Source organism: Vombatus ursinus, unplaced genomic scaffold (genome assembly GCF_900497805.2).
Source record: "Vombatus ursinus unplaced genomic scaffold, bare-nosed wombat genome assembly UNPS02014772.1, whole genome shotgun sequence".
Classification (NCBI taxonomy): Eukaryota; Metazoa; Chordata; class Mammalia; order Diprotodontia; family Vombatidae; genus Vombatus; species Vombatus ursinus.
Window position 1 is genome coordinate 13,563,507 of NW_020954550.1, and position 19,330 is coordinate 13,582,836.

General features: G+C 40.5%; 1 protein-coding gene across 1 annotated transcript in view; it reads right to left on the reverse strand.

The window, feature by feature from the left end:
* The window catches only part of IPO11 (importin 11), a 216,045-nt gene extending 201,371 nt beyond the window's left edge, over positions 1–14,674 (reverse strand). The window contains exon 1 of the mRNA XM_027863585.1: positions 14,622–14,674. The gene's annotated coding sequence lies outside the window, so the exon portion shown is untranslated. The remainder of the gene's footprint in view (positions 1–14,621) is intronic.
* Positions 14,675–19,330: the final 4,656 nt, after the last annotated feature.

Sequence of the window (19,330 nt, forward strand, 5' to 3'; positions counted from 1 at the left end):
TCTTTGGTGTATAGGACTAGTAGTGGTATTGCTAGGTCAGAGGGTATGCATAGTTTAATAGCTTTTGGGATATAATTCCAAAATGCTTTCCAGAATGGATGGATTAGTTCACAGCTCCACCATCCATTACAAATTAGCTATTTTCCCATATCCCCCTCCCTCCCAGAATCTGTCATTTTCTGTTTCTGTCAATATTGTTAATATATTATAAATACAGGCCAATTTGATGCACGTAAGGTGGTACCTCGGAGTTGTTTTAATTTACATTTCTAGGATTATTAGTGATTGAGACCACTTTTTTCATATGACTACTGATACCCTTGCTTTCTTCTGAAAAATGAACAGGCAGTTATCAAATTGAGAATGGCTCTAATTCTTATAAATTTGACTCAGAACCCTTTTATATTCTTAAAAATTATTGAGGTTGTAGATATTGACTATATTAGAAATTAAATTCATTTTAAAACAATAAACACATCACATGTTAATATTAACAACATGTTTTTTATGAATAACTATAATTTCCAAGACAAAAAAGATTTAGTGAAAAGAGTAACATTGTTTTCCATAATTTTGCAAATCTCTTTAATGCCTGGCTTAACAGAAGATAGCGGGATTACCATATCTACTTTTGCATTCAATATGTTGTGATATGTTGTTTTGATTAAAGTATATAAAAAAAAAACAGCCTCACACTGTTATGCAGTTGAAAGGGGAAGTGTATTTTAATAGGCAAATAATATCTTGTATTATTATAAAAAATAGTTTTGACCTTGCAGACTCCCTAAAGCATCTTAGGAACTATCAAGAGTCCCTGACCACATTCTTAAGATAGCCGCCCTACTGGAATTTTTAAAGAAAACAATCTTTTCTTAAAAAGACTACAGATTAGAGGGCCATTCCAAATATAGATCATTACTGTTCATAAAGGGATCAGACTAGATCCCTTATCTACCACTCTGCTCCCTGAAATTACCATAACCCTTTTTTAGGCTTATAAAGATTTTTTTTTATAATCATTACAAGAAAACACCTAGAAGTTTAAAATTAACAAAGGGAAAAGTTACAAACAGCCTATGATCTGTGAAAGCAAAAAAGGTTAAAAATTGGAAGCCAGTTCCCTTTAGCTTAGTTTTATACTATTTTAAAAGTGTTGGCACATTTTCTTTAATTCTTATGGTTCAAATCTTAGTACAGAAAATAAACTTCAATTAACTGTATAATTTCTTTAGTAGTACTGGAATTTGGACATATTCCACGTTGCTTGAAAAAAGCAACACATTGTATGTGGCTTAGTATTTAGAACTTTTTATGATAATTAGTATTTCTTATAACAAGTTTTGACCTGTACAAGATTTCTACTGCTTACTCACCATTAGCAACAGAATTCCTGCTTATGCAAAAGTCAAGTAGATGTGGATTTTAGAAGCTTATGATGAAGGATAGCTAAAAACACACAGACTAGAAATATTTAACAAAAAAGCTGACATATTTTACAAAAAGCTATTCATATAGAACAAAACTAAAATGCTATAAAGTAGCACCACCTAGTGTGGTTTTTTTTTATTGTCTCTATGCTAATAGACATAGTACAATTAAATTTAAAGATTAAATCACAAAATGAGAGCTCTAGCTCTGAAGTCAGAGGATCCGGGTTTGAATTCTATCTCTGATGCTCATACCTGTCAGTGTCCTCATCTGTCAGATGAAGGGACAGGACTAGATGGCCTCTCAAGAGGCCACTCTTCAGAGTGTGGAGATCCTTGGTCCAAAGCTTTTGGAACCGTTTGAATGGGACAATATTTTTAATAAAACAGAAACTTTCCTGTTATGCCACTAAACAAAGATGAGAATAAATTTTTTTAATACTTTTGAAATACTTTGCATAGAAAGATAAGGAAGAGGTCTGGTGGATGGTGCAAATATCATAAATGTGTATTCAAAAGCTCCAGTAGATCCTTCCTGCTTCTAGAACAGAAGTTCTTAACCTGGGGTCTGTGAATTAAAAAAATACCCGACAATATTCATAACTACTCCAATATAACTGGCTTCTGTTTAGACCCCATTTATTTTATTTTAAGAACTTAAAAATATTATTCTGAGAAGGGGTCCATAGCCTTCACCAGACTGCCAGAGGAGTATATGATATAAAAAAGGTTAAGAATCCCTGATGTAAGATAAAGTACAAAACTCTCCTGCTTGGCTTTTAAAACCTTCACAACCTGACTCCAATTTCTCTTTCCAGCCTTCACATTACTTGATTTCATGAACTCCTACATTACAGCCAAACCGTATTACTTGAGGTATCCCAGACACAATATTCTATCTCCAGGCTCCATGACTTTGCCCAGGCTGTCCCTTATGCCTAGACTGTACTCTTTCCTCATCTCTGCCTCTCAGAATCACTAACTTTGCTCAAGGTTCAGCTCAAATGGTACAGTGGAAAGAGCATCAGATGTGGAATCAGAAGACCAGAATTCAAATCCCAACTCTGCCATTTATTACCTGTGTGACCTGATGCAAGTTCATTTATTAGCCAAATCTTGTCATCTCAACCTTCTATCTATTCACATAGCCAAGTTCAGGCCTTTATCATACTCTGATACAGATGATTCCAACAGCCTTCTAATTGGTTTTCCTACCCTAAATCTCTCCCCTGACCAGTCCATTCTTCACACGGCTACCCAGCTGATCTACTCAAAGCAGCAACCTGTTACCTCTAAGAGAGAACATAAATTTCTCTATTTGGCTTTCAAGCACTTCACAACCACCTTCATACCGAACATTCTTCATGCCTAGAATGTACTTCCTCCTTCCCTCCACCTGAGGAGTCCTTCACTTTCTTTAAGATACAGTTTAAGCATCATTTGCATGAAACCTTTCCTAACCACTCCCCTATTGTGGATTCCCTCCCAAACTACCTAGCACTTAACTATTTTGATGTATTTGTATTTAATCACTTTTTATTTACGCTGTCACAGAAACAAAAAACATAAACTTGGACATACTTCCAGAGATAATAGAGCATAGAAAGGCCTTAGTCCATGAGGTCATGAAGAGTCGGAAACAACTGAATGGCTCAACATTTCTTTGTCTATGTATCCACAGTGTCACAACAACAAGATCCCCAATTCCTAGTATTAGGTGCCTGGCACATAGTAAGAGATTACCACTGCTAACCACAGTAGGTGATTCATTAACAATCAATCACAATTAATGAAAGATTAATTAACATTAATCAATCATTAATGAATGATTCAAGGTTCCTTGGTAAGTGCAACAGAAATATGTTTCATGAACCTCTGTTTATTAACATCAAGCAAGGCATAAAATAGTAAGATATGAAGTCACCAAAAGTATTTGCCACAGGAGGAACAGCACAGGTCAAAATGGAAGATAAGATTCTGTATAAATGGTGAGGTCCATAAAGGAAAAAAACTAAATGGATAAAAATTAAATGGCCTATTGTCCAGACTATGACATGCAGTTGGATGACAGTCAATACACATTTGGACTACTATGTGCCAGGCACTGTGTTTTGTGACAGAGATTGTTGTTTGTCCTTCATTCTGGAAAAGGACCATGACATCAGGGAGACGATGCTATGACATGCAAGTGAACTGGATTTAAGTGAGAGAGGACTGGGCAAAATCACCAGCCTCACTTTCTCCTCCAGAGCCATCTGGGTCCAGTGGCAAGATATAGGTCAAGACAACTAGAAATATCTCTGGATGCAGTGGGAGGCCTTGGCCTTTTTAAGCTAAGGTCTTCAACAAGTCTCACTTTGACTAAGGCAACACCCAATCAATGATTAAGACTAGGTAGGAAATGAGGCACAGAATGGCCTCTTTTACCTAGTCAAAAAAAAAAAAGAAAAATCAATCTGGGAGGGGAAGACCCTCAGGATTTCTGGCCAAAAGAGAAACAATTGCTATTTACATTCACTCTGAGCCAATCAGGGCCCAAACATGACCAAGTGAGGCTTGGCCTGGGACCTATGATTGGTCAATCAATGAGAGTCCAAGTGATGCTAAGTTTAAGGATTGGTGCTTAAGGAAAAAGGTTTCAGCTAATCAAAATTTATATTCCTTTGGGCAGAGCACCCACTGGTAAGGGTATGATACCCTATGTGGGCAGAGGGAAGGAGAAAAGGGGAGGAAGGGAGAGCTGTATTGCCCAACTGGCCAGTTCCAGTTGGGTCCCAATTGGGGCACCTCCTATTTCTACTCACAGAGGTTGTAATTTGTCCTTTGTTCTCAAAGAGGACCATGACAACAGTTAGAGATAACAAAGAAAGGCAAAAGATAATCCTTGCTCCCAAGGAGCTCATGGTGTAACTAGAGAGACAATATGCAAACAACTATGTAAGAAGGAAGAGAACAGGCATTTATATAACACCTACCATGTGCTAGGCTTTGTGCTTTTTACAAATACTATCTCATTTGATCCTCACAACAACCCTGTGAGGTAGGTAGTGCTATTACTCCCATTTTACAATTGAAGAAACTAAAGCAAACACAGATTTAGTGACTTGCTTGGGTCTCACAGCTAGGTAACGTCTGAAGCTATATTAAAACACAGGTCTTCCTTATTCCAGAGACCCAGCTTCTATCCACTGTGTACCACTGAACCATCAGCTGCCTTTATTTAGAACACAGAGTGGAAATAATCAAAAGAAAGAAGGCACTAGAATTAAGAGCAATTGGCAAACACTTCCTGTAGAATGTGGGATTTTAGTTGCTACTTCAAGAAAGTCAGGAGGTAGAGATGAGAACATTCCAGGCAGAAAGGACAGCAAGAGAAAATGCCCAAAATTTAGGAGATAGGGTGTCTTGTTTGAAGAGTGGCAAAAAGGTCAGTGTCACTGGACTGAAGAGTACATAGGAGATCTAAGGTGAAAGAAGATTCTTACTGTGCTCCAGAGTTTACTAAGCAGAGGCTGACATGGTCAGAACTGTACTTTATGATAAAAAAAGATCACTTTGCCAGTTGAATGGAGAGACTTGTAGGAGGCAGACCCACCAGCAGGCTATTACAATAGGCCAGGTATGACGTGATAAGGGACTGCACCAAGGTGGTGGCAGTATCAGAGAGAAGGCAACATATGCAAAAGATGTAAGGGAAGTAAAATCTATAGGCTTTGATAAAAGATTGGATGGGGGGAGGAGGCAGGTGAGAGTGAGGAGTCAAGGATGATACCTATGTTTTGCCAGCCTGGGTGACTAGGAAGACGGTGATACCATCCACAGTAATAAGCAAGTTGGGAAGAGTCTGGAGGAGGACAGGGGACAAGTTCAGTCATAGTGTTGTGGAATTAGTATGTAAATATTCATTTATAGCAAGTGCTACAGATAGATAATAAGTGTTTTCACAGGATCATAGGATTTAGAGCTAGAAGTTACCTTATTAGAGATGATCAACTCAATCCCTTGCACTTTACAGATAAGGAAACTGAAGCCCAAAGAATATAAATGATTATAACTTAGGTATATTATTATAACCTTGTGTGTGTTTTTATATATAATATTATTTATAGTTATAATAGTATTACTATAACTATAGTTGTATAGTTTTATTATAACTTAAGTAGAAATTGACAAAGCCAGGATATGGAACCTAGGTTTTCAATCTCAAAATCTTATGTCCTCTCTACCACATCATTCCTGATCCTTACCCCTAACCACTGCTGAACCTCAACACCTGAAATACTGAATAAGCCTAAGCTGTTCCCCAACACAAACACCCATCTTTTTAACATCCATATTCTCCCAGTAACTCTACATGTTGGTTCTCTCTAAAGAATCAAAAGCTACCAGTGACCCAAAAGATACTGGAAAGACATATGGAAGGTATTAAGGATATCACACAAAAAAATGTCTTATCAGAAAAGGAAGTAGGTCAATCACATAGTAAGAGCAAGGTATAACTGAAACTGCTGTACTAATAGCCATAAAATACAAAAAGACACGGAAGGCAGCCTCCAGGGACCTGGAGAGACTTTCAGTAAAGGAGTTATTAGGAGAATATGGGCAAGGACAGGACAGGATAAGAAGTCACAGATGGGCTGAAAGCTGCTCCAATATGAGGAATACTCAAATCCAAGGGATTATCAATGGATCCTTTAAAATACTAAAGCAAAACTCACATTTACATGGTGTTTTCCCTACAACAGCCCTTGGAGGTAGGCAGTAGAAGATTTACATTCACATTCGTAGATGAGGAAGCAGTGGTTTCAGAAGGGTTAAGTGACTTCCCAAGGTAAAAGAGGCTAGTCAGTATTAAACACAGGATCAGAACCAGTCTTCTGATGCCAAAACAAGCACTCTTTCCACTACACCTATGTTTATTTTTTTTAACTGCTTCTTTAATATGATCAAGAGGAAATTAGTGTGGATGAAGAAGCCAGAGGGACTTGGATCTGCTGTGTTCACTCTGCCTTAAAAGGAATAAACAGAGAGTGAAAAGGGATGGTTTCCAAGTCCATAAAGTCAAAAGCAAAGCCAGGAGGAGAAATCAAGGCTGGCAGGCCTAGGCCTCTCCCTAAAGAGAAGGCTCTGGAAGAAAATTCACCAATTGGTGAAGGGAGCCAGTATGGCTGACACATATGAAATTGAACTGATTTGAGCTCAAGAAACCGTAGAAGATCTGGAGGAGATAATCTACTCAACACCTGAGTGAGCCCTGGGGCATAACTGACCAAGGCAGGGAGTGTGCAAGTATCTCAAATAGGCCTCCATCGCTCAACAATCACCCAGGCTCCAGGACTCAGCAACTCCTGAGACCAAGAGAACAGACAATGGTAATGTTTTGTCACCACCTCTTTTCCACCTCCAGAATGGGATAATAAAAACAACATTACCACAGCTACAATACAGTGACAATCTAATACCCTAAAGGCTACACTCAGAATCCCAGTTATAATCACTAAATGACAGTGCAGGCCATTTAGGTGGCAATGCCAAAGCTCCTTTACCAGGCTACCATTACCAAATCCCCAAAATCCATTCATCTCAGTCGTGCCCCTCCCCAGTGTGCTTTCTGTAATCCCCAATGTATTGTTAACAAATCTCCAAATCAGACCACTGCCCTCCCCCACAAATAACTCTGTAGATACTTTGTATTTAATTTTTTTATACATATTGTTTCTTCTCATGAGCTCCAGATCCATATCACTGAGAAATGAGAAATTCTGAACTGAAAGTCCTATAGTTATCTCAAAAATCATGTCCAAAACAAAACACATTTCCCAAAAAAAACCTACACCTCTTCCAAACATCCCATTACTGTGAAGAATACTTTCTAGTCATCCTGGTTTGCAACCCTAAAGCAAACTGCAACTTCTCACTCTAATTCATCCCACAATATCAATCGGTTGCCAAATCATCGTCATTTCTTCTTCTAAAACATTTCACTCTGTTTCTACTCACAAAGCTACCATTCTAGCTCATTGAGTTCCTCATCTCTCATATATACTATTGAAATAATCTTCTATTTCAACTGTCTACCTCAAATCTCTCCCCATTCATCCAACCATATTTCACAAAGCTTCCAAAGTAATTTTCCTAAAGTAGGAGACTGACCCCATCACCCTGCTACTCAGTAAACTCCAGTGGATCTCTACTTACCTCTAGGTTCAAAAGTAAACTCCCCCTTTGGCATTTAAAGCTCTCAAAAATCCGACTCTTTACTCTTTCCAGTCTTCTTACACATTACTCTCCTCCACCAAGTCTACAGCCTAGTCACACTGGCCTACCTATTGCATTTCAGAAAAGACACCCTCTAGGAGCCTTTGTACTCATTATACCGTTATATGGTATATATGCCTGGAAGGCTCTCGCTCCTTTACCAACCTACCTAAGGATACCTGACTTTCTTCAAGACTCAAGTGAAGAACCATCATATTCAGGAGGTCATTCCCAGTTAGCTAATGCCTTCACTTCTAAAGCTCCTTTCCACCTACTCTTATATAATTTTATTGTTCAGTTGTTTTCAGTTGTGTCTGACTTCTCAGACTCCATTTGGGATTTTCCTGGAAAAGATACTGGAGCGGTTTGCCATCTCCTTCTCCAGCTCATTTTGCAAATAAGGAAACTGAGGCAAACAGGGTTAAGTGACTTGCCCAGGGTCACTCAGCTAGTAAGTGCCTGAGGCCAGATTTGAACTCATGAAGAGCAGTCTTCATGACTCCAGGCAGGCACTCTATCCATGGCACCACGTTGCTGCCCCTCCTGTTTCATGGCCATATCTATTTGTGTATGTTTGTTATCTTCCCAATAGGATGCAAATTTATTGAGGACAGACACCATTTTTGTTTTTCTTTTAATATCCCTAGTGCCTGGAAAGGTGTCAGGCTCCTTGTAGTTATTCAACTCTGTCTGACACTTCATGACCCAGCAGACCATACTATCCATGGGACTTTCTTGACAAAGATACTGGAACAGTTTGCCATTTCCTTCTCCAGTGGATTAAGGCAAACAAAGGTTAATGGACTTGCTCAGGGTCACACAGCTAATTAAGTGTCTGAGGCCAAATCTGAACTCAGTTCTTCCTGACTCCAGGCCCAGCACACTATCCTTTGAGCCACCTTGTCAGGGTCCTAGTAAGTGCTTAGTAAATGTTTGCTTATTGCCTAGGGAAGGGGAAGGGAATAGGCATTTACATATTGACTATTTTGTGTCAGTAACTGTGCTAAGTGCTTTACAAATAACATCTCATATCTTGATTCTCACAAGAATCCTTCTAGTTAAGTACTAATTTTCATTTTATAGCTGAAGAAACTGAGGCAAATACAGGTTCAAGTCTGTTAAACTCCTTGAAAACATGAACTGTTTCATTTTAGTCTTTATATCCCCTATACCGAGCACAGTGCTTGGCACACAGTAGGTAGTTAAAAATGCTTGTTGAATTAAATTATTTGCATGCTTTTTAAAATTTTTAAATAATAATTTAAAAAACAGGGAGAAGGAAAAGAGGGAAGAACAAATTTGCAGAAAGGTTGGTGAGAGAAATAGCTAAGCTAAATCATCTCCCCCAGGCACTTAAGGGATAAAACTGAAGGAAGAAATAACAAATGGAAAATGGAAAAAATACTATCAATATTGTTGTAAAAAATTATTTTCTTCAACAATTACAATGAGGACATCATATCTAAACTCAGATTATGACAGCTAGCATTTACATATATATTTATACCTATTTATATGGTGCTTTAAGGTTTAAGGTTTGCAAAGCACATCATCTCATTTGATCCTCACAACTCTGTAAGGCAGGGACTGTTATTAACACACGAATAGGTGGTCGATGATGAACAAGACAATGTTGAGAGTGTTAAGGGGATGGAATTTCACAGTAAGAAGGCTTGCAAAAAATCTCAGATCTTATTACTTTCCCCAAAAAGTGACTGAGAAAATATCAATACCTACCCAGATGTCTACTTTCCCATAACTATACAATTTCTATGACAATAACCCATACATGCATTGAGGCCATCCTTAATGAAGGCTTGAGAAAGGAACCAAGTGGACTTTCACAAGCAATATTTATAAGGGTACCTAAGCAGCTTAGTGGATAGAACCCTTGGCCTGGAATCAGAAAGAACTGAGTTCAAATCCAGCTTCAAACAATTACTAGCTGTTCGACCCCTGGGCAAATCATTTAACTGCTGCCTGCCTCAGTTTCTCCATCCATAAAATGGGGATAATCACAACATCTAGCTCTCAGAGTTGTAAAGATCAAATGAGATATTAATAAGCATTTAGCACGGTGCCTGACATGTAGTAAGCACTACATGTTAACTATTGTTACTATTACTGTTGTTACTACTATTATTATCATTACATTAGGCCACAGGCTTTTCAATTACACGTGCAACTGTTGTAACATAACATAGAAGATACAAAACCTCACCCTACTTATTTGTTGATGATTTTAAACATTTTTATTTAGCAAAGCAAAATAACAGCTTAAAGACTCTCCTCTAATAAGGGATCTCCCCTAGACACATAAAAATCATACGATCCTCTGAAAGTTTTAACATAAATAATTTTATTTGACCTGTAATTATTGTCTAATTATTACTATCAAGTAAGTCATAAAACAGACAGACTTGCTCACCAAAGGTGTTTGTCACTTTCATGAAGGATGCCAAATACAAAATCTACCTGGAGGGTGACTTCTTCCACTGACAGTGCTACCCTGATTTACATCAAGCCAAGGAACACTGTAGATCCTCCTGAATGTGACTGTAATCACTGAAGAATTCAACATAAGGTTTACACTAGAAAAACTAAAAAGATAAATAAATACCTATTATCCAAACTACTGTATGTGGGTCAATGACAAAGCACACAGCTGATGTCTTGGACAAACAAAGCATACGGACAATGAGCTGGGCCCAAAAATGAACAGGAAGTGGGAAAATGGACTGATGTTTTTGGGAAAATGGTCAGTGCTTTAATGACCATAAGCTTCTCCCTGAAAAAAAAAAAGCCTATCTTTGAATACTACTATTCCTCTGGTGAGGCTGTATCAGCCAAGCCCTATGGAATGCCATAATGTCCAAAAAAATTAAAGTTGAAGCTTACCCAAAAACAATGGAGAGGTGAATGGTGAGCATGGAATGGCTGTGAGGTTATCAACCAAGAAAGCACAAGATAAATGGTGTATAGAATATTAACAGAAAATCATGATTAGAAAAGGTGAGCTGGTCATGTGACAACAAGGAGGGATAATTATCGCCCATATGTTCTAGTGCTATTCATACAAAGAGAACTCATTCCACTCTCCATCTGCTCTGCTTAGTTTCAAATCCAAGGAACAAAATGCCCCTCCCAGGATAAATTGATTACTTCTAATCTACATCACCATTCTGCTAATCCTCATCTTGGATATTGAGACACCTCACCTCCCTCAGCCTGCTCTCCCTTCTGATTGGAGGGCCGGAGGATTAGAGGATAAAGGAGGATAAAGTACTAAACTCTTCCCAAAACCTTCTTTTATGAAACACAGAAACTGGACTTATAGCCTACTCTCTTTCCATCTGCAGCTTTGTTTTGTTTCCCCTGGTACCCCACGATATCCCCCCACCTCCTCTTTCCAATCTTTTGTGTGTTGCCTTCCCCGATTAGACTGTAAGCTCCTTAAGGAAAGAGACCGTCTTTCTTGTTATTAATTGTATCCCCAGAGCTTAGCATAGTGTGCGGCACATGGTAGGTGCTTAATAAATGTTCAATGAACTGAAGAACTAGAGGAAAAACCCCAATATGCTGTTATAAAAGAACACAGACCAGAGTCACAAAAAAGCGAGAGGGCACAGATCAGTTGCAGTCTGCACCACTGAGGAGAGTATCCACAATGAAGACATCATCACAGATCTATTAAGGTATCAAAGGATTTTTCAAAAACTTACAGCTTGTTATTATAACTTAATCTCTGTAAGGTGGATAGAACTACCCAACACACATTTATCAAGTACCTACTATGAATGCTGTGATAGGTGCTGAGGATAGAAAGACAAAATGAAAAAATAGTTTCTTCACTCAAGGAACTTACAATGTACTGGAGGAGAGGGGAATATACTGAAACAGATAAGCACAAACAAGATAATTTGAGAAGCACAAATGGTAAAAATCATAGAAGTGCTCTAATCCAACTCCCTCATTTTATTTATATATGTGTGCATACATATATATGTATATTTGTGTGTATACACATACGCATATGTGTATGTATGTGTGTGTATTATATATCCCAAAGAGGCTGAGGGATTTGCCCAAGGTCCCAACCTTCTAACTGCAGATTCAGCACACTCTCCGTTGCCCTCTGCTCATTATATAACTATGTTCCCATCTCAGCTTGGCCACTTAAAAGTCAAGGGGCTGTAGGCTTGTTTCTTCAGCTGTAAAATGGAGACGATATTTACACTAGCTTCCTCTAAGGAGTGCCCGGGACAAGTGCTCTATAAACCAAACCACAAGACTACTATAAAATGTGATCAGGGCAGCTAGGTGGGGCAGTGGATAGAGCTCTTTGGAGTCAGGAAAAACTGAATTCAAATCTGGCCTTAGACACTTGACACTAACTAGCTGTGTGATCCTGGGCAAGTCACTTAACCCCAACTGCCTCACCAAAAAGCAAAAAAAAAAAATGTGAACTATCATTAGGCAAGTGAAGAAGATGGACCACATGATCCCTAAAGATACCTTCCAGCTAACATCTGCTGTTCTATGCTTCTGCACAACAAACTTGTTCCTTTCAGCAGCTCCTACAACATCACACACACACACACACACACACACACACACACACACACACACACACACACACACACACACACACCTTCCTTAAAACATTAACAACTGAGGGGATCAGGAAAGGCTTGGTAAATGGCAGAGTTGAACCTTAAAGGAAGCTAGATGTTACAAGACAAAGAACTGAAAGAATGCATTTATTGGAATGCTAAAATCAGAGAAGAGCAAACGGGCCACATTAGCATGATCAGAGTGGGCAATTGGGAAAAATGTTTGTAATGAGTCTGTAAAGGTTGGTTAAAGCCACATTGGGTATCACTTTAAACTAAACATTTATATCTTATCCCAGGGGCAATAGGAAGCCCTCAAAGTTTTTAAGCAGGAGAGTAGCAGAATCATTCTCTTGTTTTATTATTGTTACTATCAGCGATGTTGTTTTAAGCAAATCATTAAAATTTTCACCTTCAATTTTTGCATTAGATGTCAAGGAAGGCACATAAACTATAGTCAAGATTTCCCATTTAACTACTTACATTATTTATTACTCAGTCATGTCTGACTCTTCAGGACCCCATTTGGAGTTTCCTTGACAAAGATACTAGAGAGGTTAGCAATTTCTTTCTGCAGCTCATTTTACAAATGAGGAAAACTGAGGCAATCAGGGTTAAGTGAGTTGCCCAGGGTCACATAGCTAGCAAGAGTCTGAGGCCACATTTTAATTCAGGAAGATGAGTCTATCCTCTTCAACATGTAGCTTTCCTTAACTGCTGTATCAAGTCCATATGTCTTCAGATTACTGCTCCAAATAAAATTCCTCAACTACTAGGAATTTATTTTCCCAAAATAACCCATAGCATTCCAAATGATGTCATCAATGTATAGGAAAAGTGGAAACTGATCAGTTTTTCAGAGAAAACCTTTCTAACTTTCAGTTGCTTCATTTTCAACTGAATTATGGTAGATAATCCTCCCTCCTCCCCTCCCCACCTGTTCCTACAGGCTTTTTCTACCACATTTTTCTCCCTAACAATAACACAATATTTACTACCAATTTGTCATTTCTCTATTCACCCTTGTACCTAAAAACTGAGCATTCAGAAGGACTGTATAGTATTAAGCTCCTTAACTGGAATAGAAAGCTAAAAAACATAAAGCATTAACAAGCTTTTCCACTTTTCTCTTTTTATTCTTTCTTTGTTCTGCTTAAAGCCCCTTCCACTGTGCCCCTTCTATAGAGTTTTAAAAGAAAAAGCCTAGAGTACATTTACTTATAAACTACAGGTTCTTCTGATACAAAACACAATCCCTGTGCTATAGGAATAATTACAGACCCTAGATTAGAGACCCTTTACATCAAAGACCAAACCTGTCAATCACTAAGCAAGGTTCTCTAATTTAGGTTCTCTAATTTATTATTTATGTTAGCAACCTGAAGCAGATACCTAGAGGTCTCTTCCAGTTGTGCATCTACTGACCTTTAGATCCTGTGAACTGAGATGATCATGACAACAGTGGCATCCTTATCCATTTCTATTTAGGGGACAAGTCATTCCAAAATTGCATATGCAAGGCAGGGCAAGAGAATCAATGCCCCGAAACCTGCACTGGTCTACCATTCTAACCAGTTCAACTCAAGATAAGGGGCCAAAGAAACTTTTCCGCCTTAAAAATCATTGTAGGGGACAGCTAGGAGGCGCAGTGGATAGAGCACCGGCCCTGGATTCAAGAGGACCTGTGTTCAAATCCCGCCTCTGACACATGACACTTACTAGCTGTGTGACCCTGGGCAAGTCACTTAACCCCATTGCCCAGCCAAAAAAAAAAATCACCGTAAAAAAACAGGACATTAATTAATTTGGAGATAAAAATACTACCTCACTAATACACCATCCCAAAGGCGAAAGTGAATTGCAAGAGACCCCAGAGCTATTTTTTTTTTTTGCTGAATCACAAAGTCCCCCAAGAGCAAACGGTCCAGGGATCCCAAGGCCGTGGCCCCAGCAGGGCCCACACCTCCGCGTGGAATCCTCCTCTCCCGTCTCCTAACTTGCTCCACTTCGCTACTCGGGGGCAGCTGCGCTCATAAGGTGCAGGGGGGTCCCTGGGGCTCTACCCGCGAGCCACATACGCTCCACCACCGCCTGAGAGACCCGCACCTCCTCTCCAAACTTGCACCAACTGTGTCCGGGGGGCCCCGGGCATCCTGCATAGGCCTGCCCGGCCGGACACCCGCCCCCCGCCGGGGCTTCCCTCCGCAGGGGCTCCCCCTCACCCCGGCCCGGACCGGCCCGGCTGCCCTCGCACGCCCCGCTCCCCGCGGCGCTCCCGGCCGGGGGCTGAGACGGCCCTGCAAAATATCCGCTGGCCGCTCACCGTTAGGCTCGGTTCGGTCCCGCCCCGCCTGGCCAGGCTCGCCCGCTCCCTCCACGCCGCGCCGCGAGATGGCAGTTGGCCTCGTGCCGTGCGCAGCCCTCCACGCGCCGAGGTCCCCGCCGCCTTCCACCCAGGCCGAAAGCGGCTTCTAGGAGCGCGCCATATTCTGTGACGTCACTCTCAACGTCCCGCCTCCTCCCTAACCCGCCACACCCCCTCCCCGGCGCATAAATTTTGCGTCATAGGATCCTGGCGTACGAGGGGCGGAGAAAACCGGGAAAGGGAGAGAAGCCCAGCGAATCGTGAGCACGCGGCACGTGTGCATGTGGAAACCGGCTCACTTTCTTTCCGGGTCTAGAAATCCTGCGCAGGAAAGTCTGGCGAGGGCGGTGGGGTGAAAAGAAAGAATGGAGGGAGGGGCTACACGGGAACGTGTCACCAATGGCAACCAGTAACAAAGCCGTGGTCCATGTGCGAAAGGGAAGGCTGCCATCTCCTGGTTGAAAGAGGATTGTAGACACAACTTGCCCTTTTCTCGAAGTGCAGGAACACTTTGATCCTTTTGGTCTCCAGCGGTGGAAGAGAAGCTTTGCGCTTCACTCGGATTAGGCAGTCAGCAGTTTGGGGAGGGATAGATTTGCACAGTGGCCAGGGCAAAGAAGCTGAGGGACCCAGGAGTACAGCCGACCTGGACAGCGGCTAAAAGGGTCAAGCCTAGGCTGTTGGGGGGCAGCGTGGAGCAGGGCACGGCTCAGTGGTTTGGGGGAGGAGAACCCTTATTGGAATCCTTGTCTCTGCTGCTCCTCCACTGCGTGTGTGTGACCTTGAGCCAGTCTTTCGGTTCCTCCCTCGGGGGTTCAGTGGCCTTGTCTGTACAAAGAGGTTTTTGGACAAAGTGATCATCTCGAAGATCCATTCTAGCTTTAATCATGTGCGTTTGTATACTCATATATGAACTTGCTATCCCTCAATAAATGCAAGCTCCGTCAGAGCTGGAACCGTTCGATTTTTATCTCTATCTCCAGCATCTACCATAGGTGCCTGCACATAGTAGGTTCTTAATAAATACTTTTGATTAACTGATTGATATGCCAAAAACTTTATTGCAAAATGGTTTTGTGTGTGTGTGTGTGTTCCTTTTCACATAAAAAGATTTCTTTGCTTCAGAAATCCTGTAGTGGAATGAGTTCTGGACTGGGATAAAGAACCTGGGAAAGCTGCTAACTCCAACCTTGTCCTACCTCCCTCTAACCATAGGCAAGTCTCTTGGCTTATTTGGACTCAATTTCCTTATCTATAAAAGGAGGGATCATAGGATTTAAAGCAAGAGGGGCAGCTAGGTAAAGCAGTGGATAGAGTGTCAGGCCTGGAGTCAGAAAGACTTATCTTCCCGAGTTCAAATCTGACCTCAGACACTTACTAGCTGTGTGACCCTGGCAAATCACTTAACCCTGTTTGCCTCAGTTTTCTCATCTGGAAAAAGAGATGGAGAAGGAAATGGCAAACTGCACCCCAATAGGATCACAAAGAGTGAGACCAACTGAAAAATGACTTACCAAGGATACAGCAGCCAAACAGATGATAATGCCATTGACGATACCATGTCCATTTCTAATGTTGAGCCATTTGATAGTTTCAAGGACTTTGGTGGTAAGAACTTTCTTTTCTAGGTCTTCAGTAGTTGTAGCTGCTGAGGAGGTAGGGGCTGCAGTATCTTCGGGGTCACTGGTCAGATTGCATCTCAATAAGTTTTGCTCCCCTGGAAAATGGCTATGGGAGCTGGGGTGAAAGGTCACCCTCTGGTTCATGGGTTACTCGAGCAATTGTGGGCTTGTTTCTACCCGGATCTGAGAGAAGGTGAGGGTCAACTTGGTAGTGGTGATTTGACCCACTAACCTCATGCTGCTCCCTTTCTCTTAAGATTTCTTGCTGCTCCAGGAATGGATGCTGAGAACAAGCTGGATGAAAAGGAAAATTAGAGTGAGTAAGGATACAGACAAGAGCCAAAGGAGAAACAGAGTGTGCTGAAAATCTGATAGTAGGAAAGCAGATCAGGCATGTATGAAGTTGAAGTAAACATAGAGAGTTAGGCTGCCATATAGTGGCTCGTACCTCTGGCTGGCTACCTTTTAATATTAAGATTGGGACATTTTGGTCACATGCCCTTGCGTCCTGAAAGGATCAGCCTTTTGGAATTTGGAAACCAGAGAGAGTTAGTGTAAAATAATACATCCAGCCCTAGGCAAAAGTGTAAAGTAGGTCTGGTATAGAAAGAAGACATGACATTGAGGCATTGTGGTTGGAAAATAAGGGAAGGATTAGAGAAAATAAGAATCATTTTGATTTTGTCTGAGAGTTGGTCAACAGGCATTTAAGTGCTTTATACACACACAAACACATATGGGGAAACACTCTGTTTCTATATACATATATAAACATATAGACATATATGTATATATAAACATATTTATACATATCTATATCTGTATCTATATTTCAGACACTGTGCTAAAATCTAGAGATACAAAGAAAAGCCAAAAACACAATCCCTGCCCTCAAGGAGCTCATATTTTAATGGGATAGGGACCATGAAAATAATAACATATATACAATGTATAAACAATGTAGTATAAATGGAAGTTAATCTCAGAAGAAACTAGCAACAAGGGCATGGGCAAGAAAGTCTTTCTATAGTATGTGAGATTTGATCTTAAGCATCTGGGAAGCTAGGAGACAGAAGGGAGAATGTGTAGGATTTCTGCAATAGGGGACAGTCAGAAAAAGGTATGAGTCAGGAAATAAAGTGCCATGTGTGAGGGATAGCAAGAAGACCAGTGCCACTGAATCATAGAGTGCATGGATGAAGTAAAGTGTGAGGTAGAAGGAGGCCAGGCTGTGAAGGGCTATAAATGCCAAACAGAAGATTTTGTATTTGATCCTTGAGGTGATATGAAGCTATTGGAATTATTGATTCAGAAGGGGAGAGGGTATTATGGCTAGAGCTCTACAACGGAGTGGAGCAGGGTGATCATTTAAACGGTTATTACAATATACCAGGTAAGAGGTGATGAGGGTCTATACTAAAGTAGTGACTATGTGAGTAAAGAAAAGGGGGCAGTGGCATACTGGTAAAAGTTTAATAACTAGCTTTTCAGAAGAAAAAAATACATTGGACACACTTTTTCTTCATCACTTTCTTAAGTCTGGAGACAATCAACAAAATAATAAATCAAGCTCCAATTTGTAGTGTTTGCTGATTTCTAAGGTGTAAATGGCTCACACTGAAAATTTAACAGTTGGCTCTTGTAAACCAATACAAGCTAGGTCCAGCACACCCTGGAAGAGGCCTTCTAGGAGAGATGTTGTTAAAGTAGAGGGGACAAGACATAATAATAGATTGGATATGTTGGATGAGTGTGAGTGAGTTCTGCATTTCTGTGCATATTGGTTTGGGTTCCCAAGTATAGCAAGTGATGGGAATATCTATAGCTGGGTCATCACCCCTTTCGTAGGTTTGCTTTGCTTTTACTTCAAGAACTTATTTCTACTAGGTCTAGGGGTGTGTGTGTGTGTGTGTATAAAATTATTATCTTTTTGATTATGGGCTCTTCTATTCATGGAAACTTGCACCTCTCTATGGGTATAATTTCAATTAACCTATATTATATTTTAAATTTAAAAAAAAAAAGATTTCTTGCTGCTCCAGCAAAGTTAGCTTGCCTATCTTGATGGTAGTAGTTGGTCTGCAGTCACTGTTGAGGATAGTGAGTTCCAGAAGGGTTGTCCCCCTTGATGATAACTATAGGAGTCAGGCAGCTAGAAGCAGAACTGATGATGATGAAAAGCATTACTGTTTCCAGGATTCTTGGATCCAGCATCCTGGGCTAACTCCACTTAGGACTAAGGGGAGGCAGTGACTGAGGTGGTGTCAGTGGTTTGGCCAGCCTGATACATTCCACCCCTTATATCTCAAAAGGCCTTGATGCTCCTGGGGATAAAGGAGTTGGAAAGAACCTTAGAAGTCAACTAATTCAATCATATTTTATTTTTTCTAATGCTTTATTAAAAGATTAACATTGAACATTAGTATACTCAACTAAATTTCTTTAGTAACTGTGAGAGATGATCTCTGAGGATCTCTCAGGAGTGAAGCCTCCTCAAAGAGTTAATCATTTGATCTTGTAAAGAGACATGCTTTTCAACACACCCTGTACTTTACCAGACCCCTACCCCTTCCCAAACTTGTTTTTAGGCACTGAGGAATAATGGCCCCCTTCTAAAACTGTTTCCCACTCTTTTTTTTTCTTGTCTCTAGGCAACTGTTTTTTGTTTTGTTTGCTCCCTGTTGCTGGGGTAGACTTTCCCAAAATAGATTGTGCCCTGAAGGCTTGTACCAGTGAGCTGAGAGGAAGGGGGTTAGGAAGGAGGAGTTGCGGATAGGGGCTATATAATCTGACTTTGCTGAGCACACCCTTGCACTCTTCCAGCAGAGCTGTCTTAGGCAGACGGAGGGTGCCCTTTCTCGAGAAAGCTAATAAAGAAAACTTTCTTCTTGCTAATATCTCTGAGTCTCTGATTTATTGGTAAGAGTCTCTGTACCCCCACACAGTAACTATTAGCATTTAAATTAGCTAATTTAAATGTTGTATTTAAATCTTTTTCAGTCACTCCCTAAATCCTTTTCAAGATTCTTTGTCTATTCACGATCA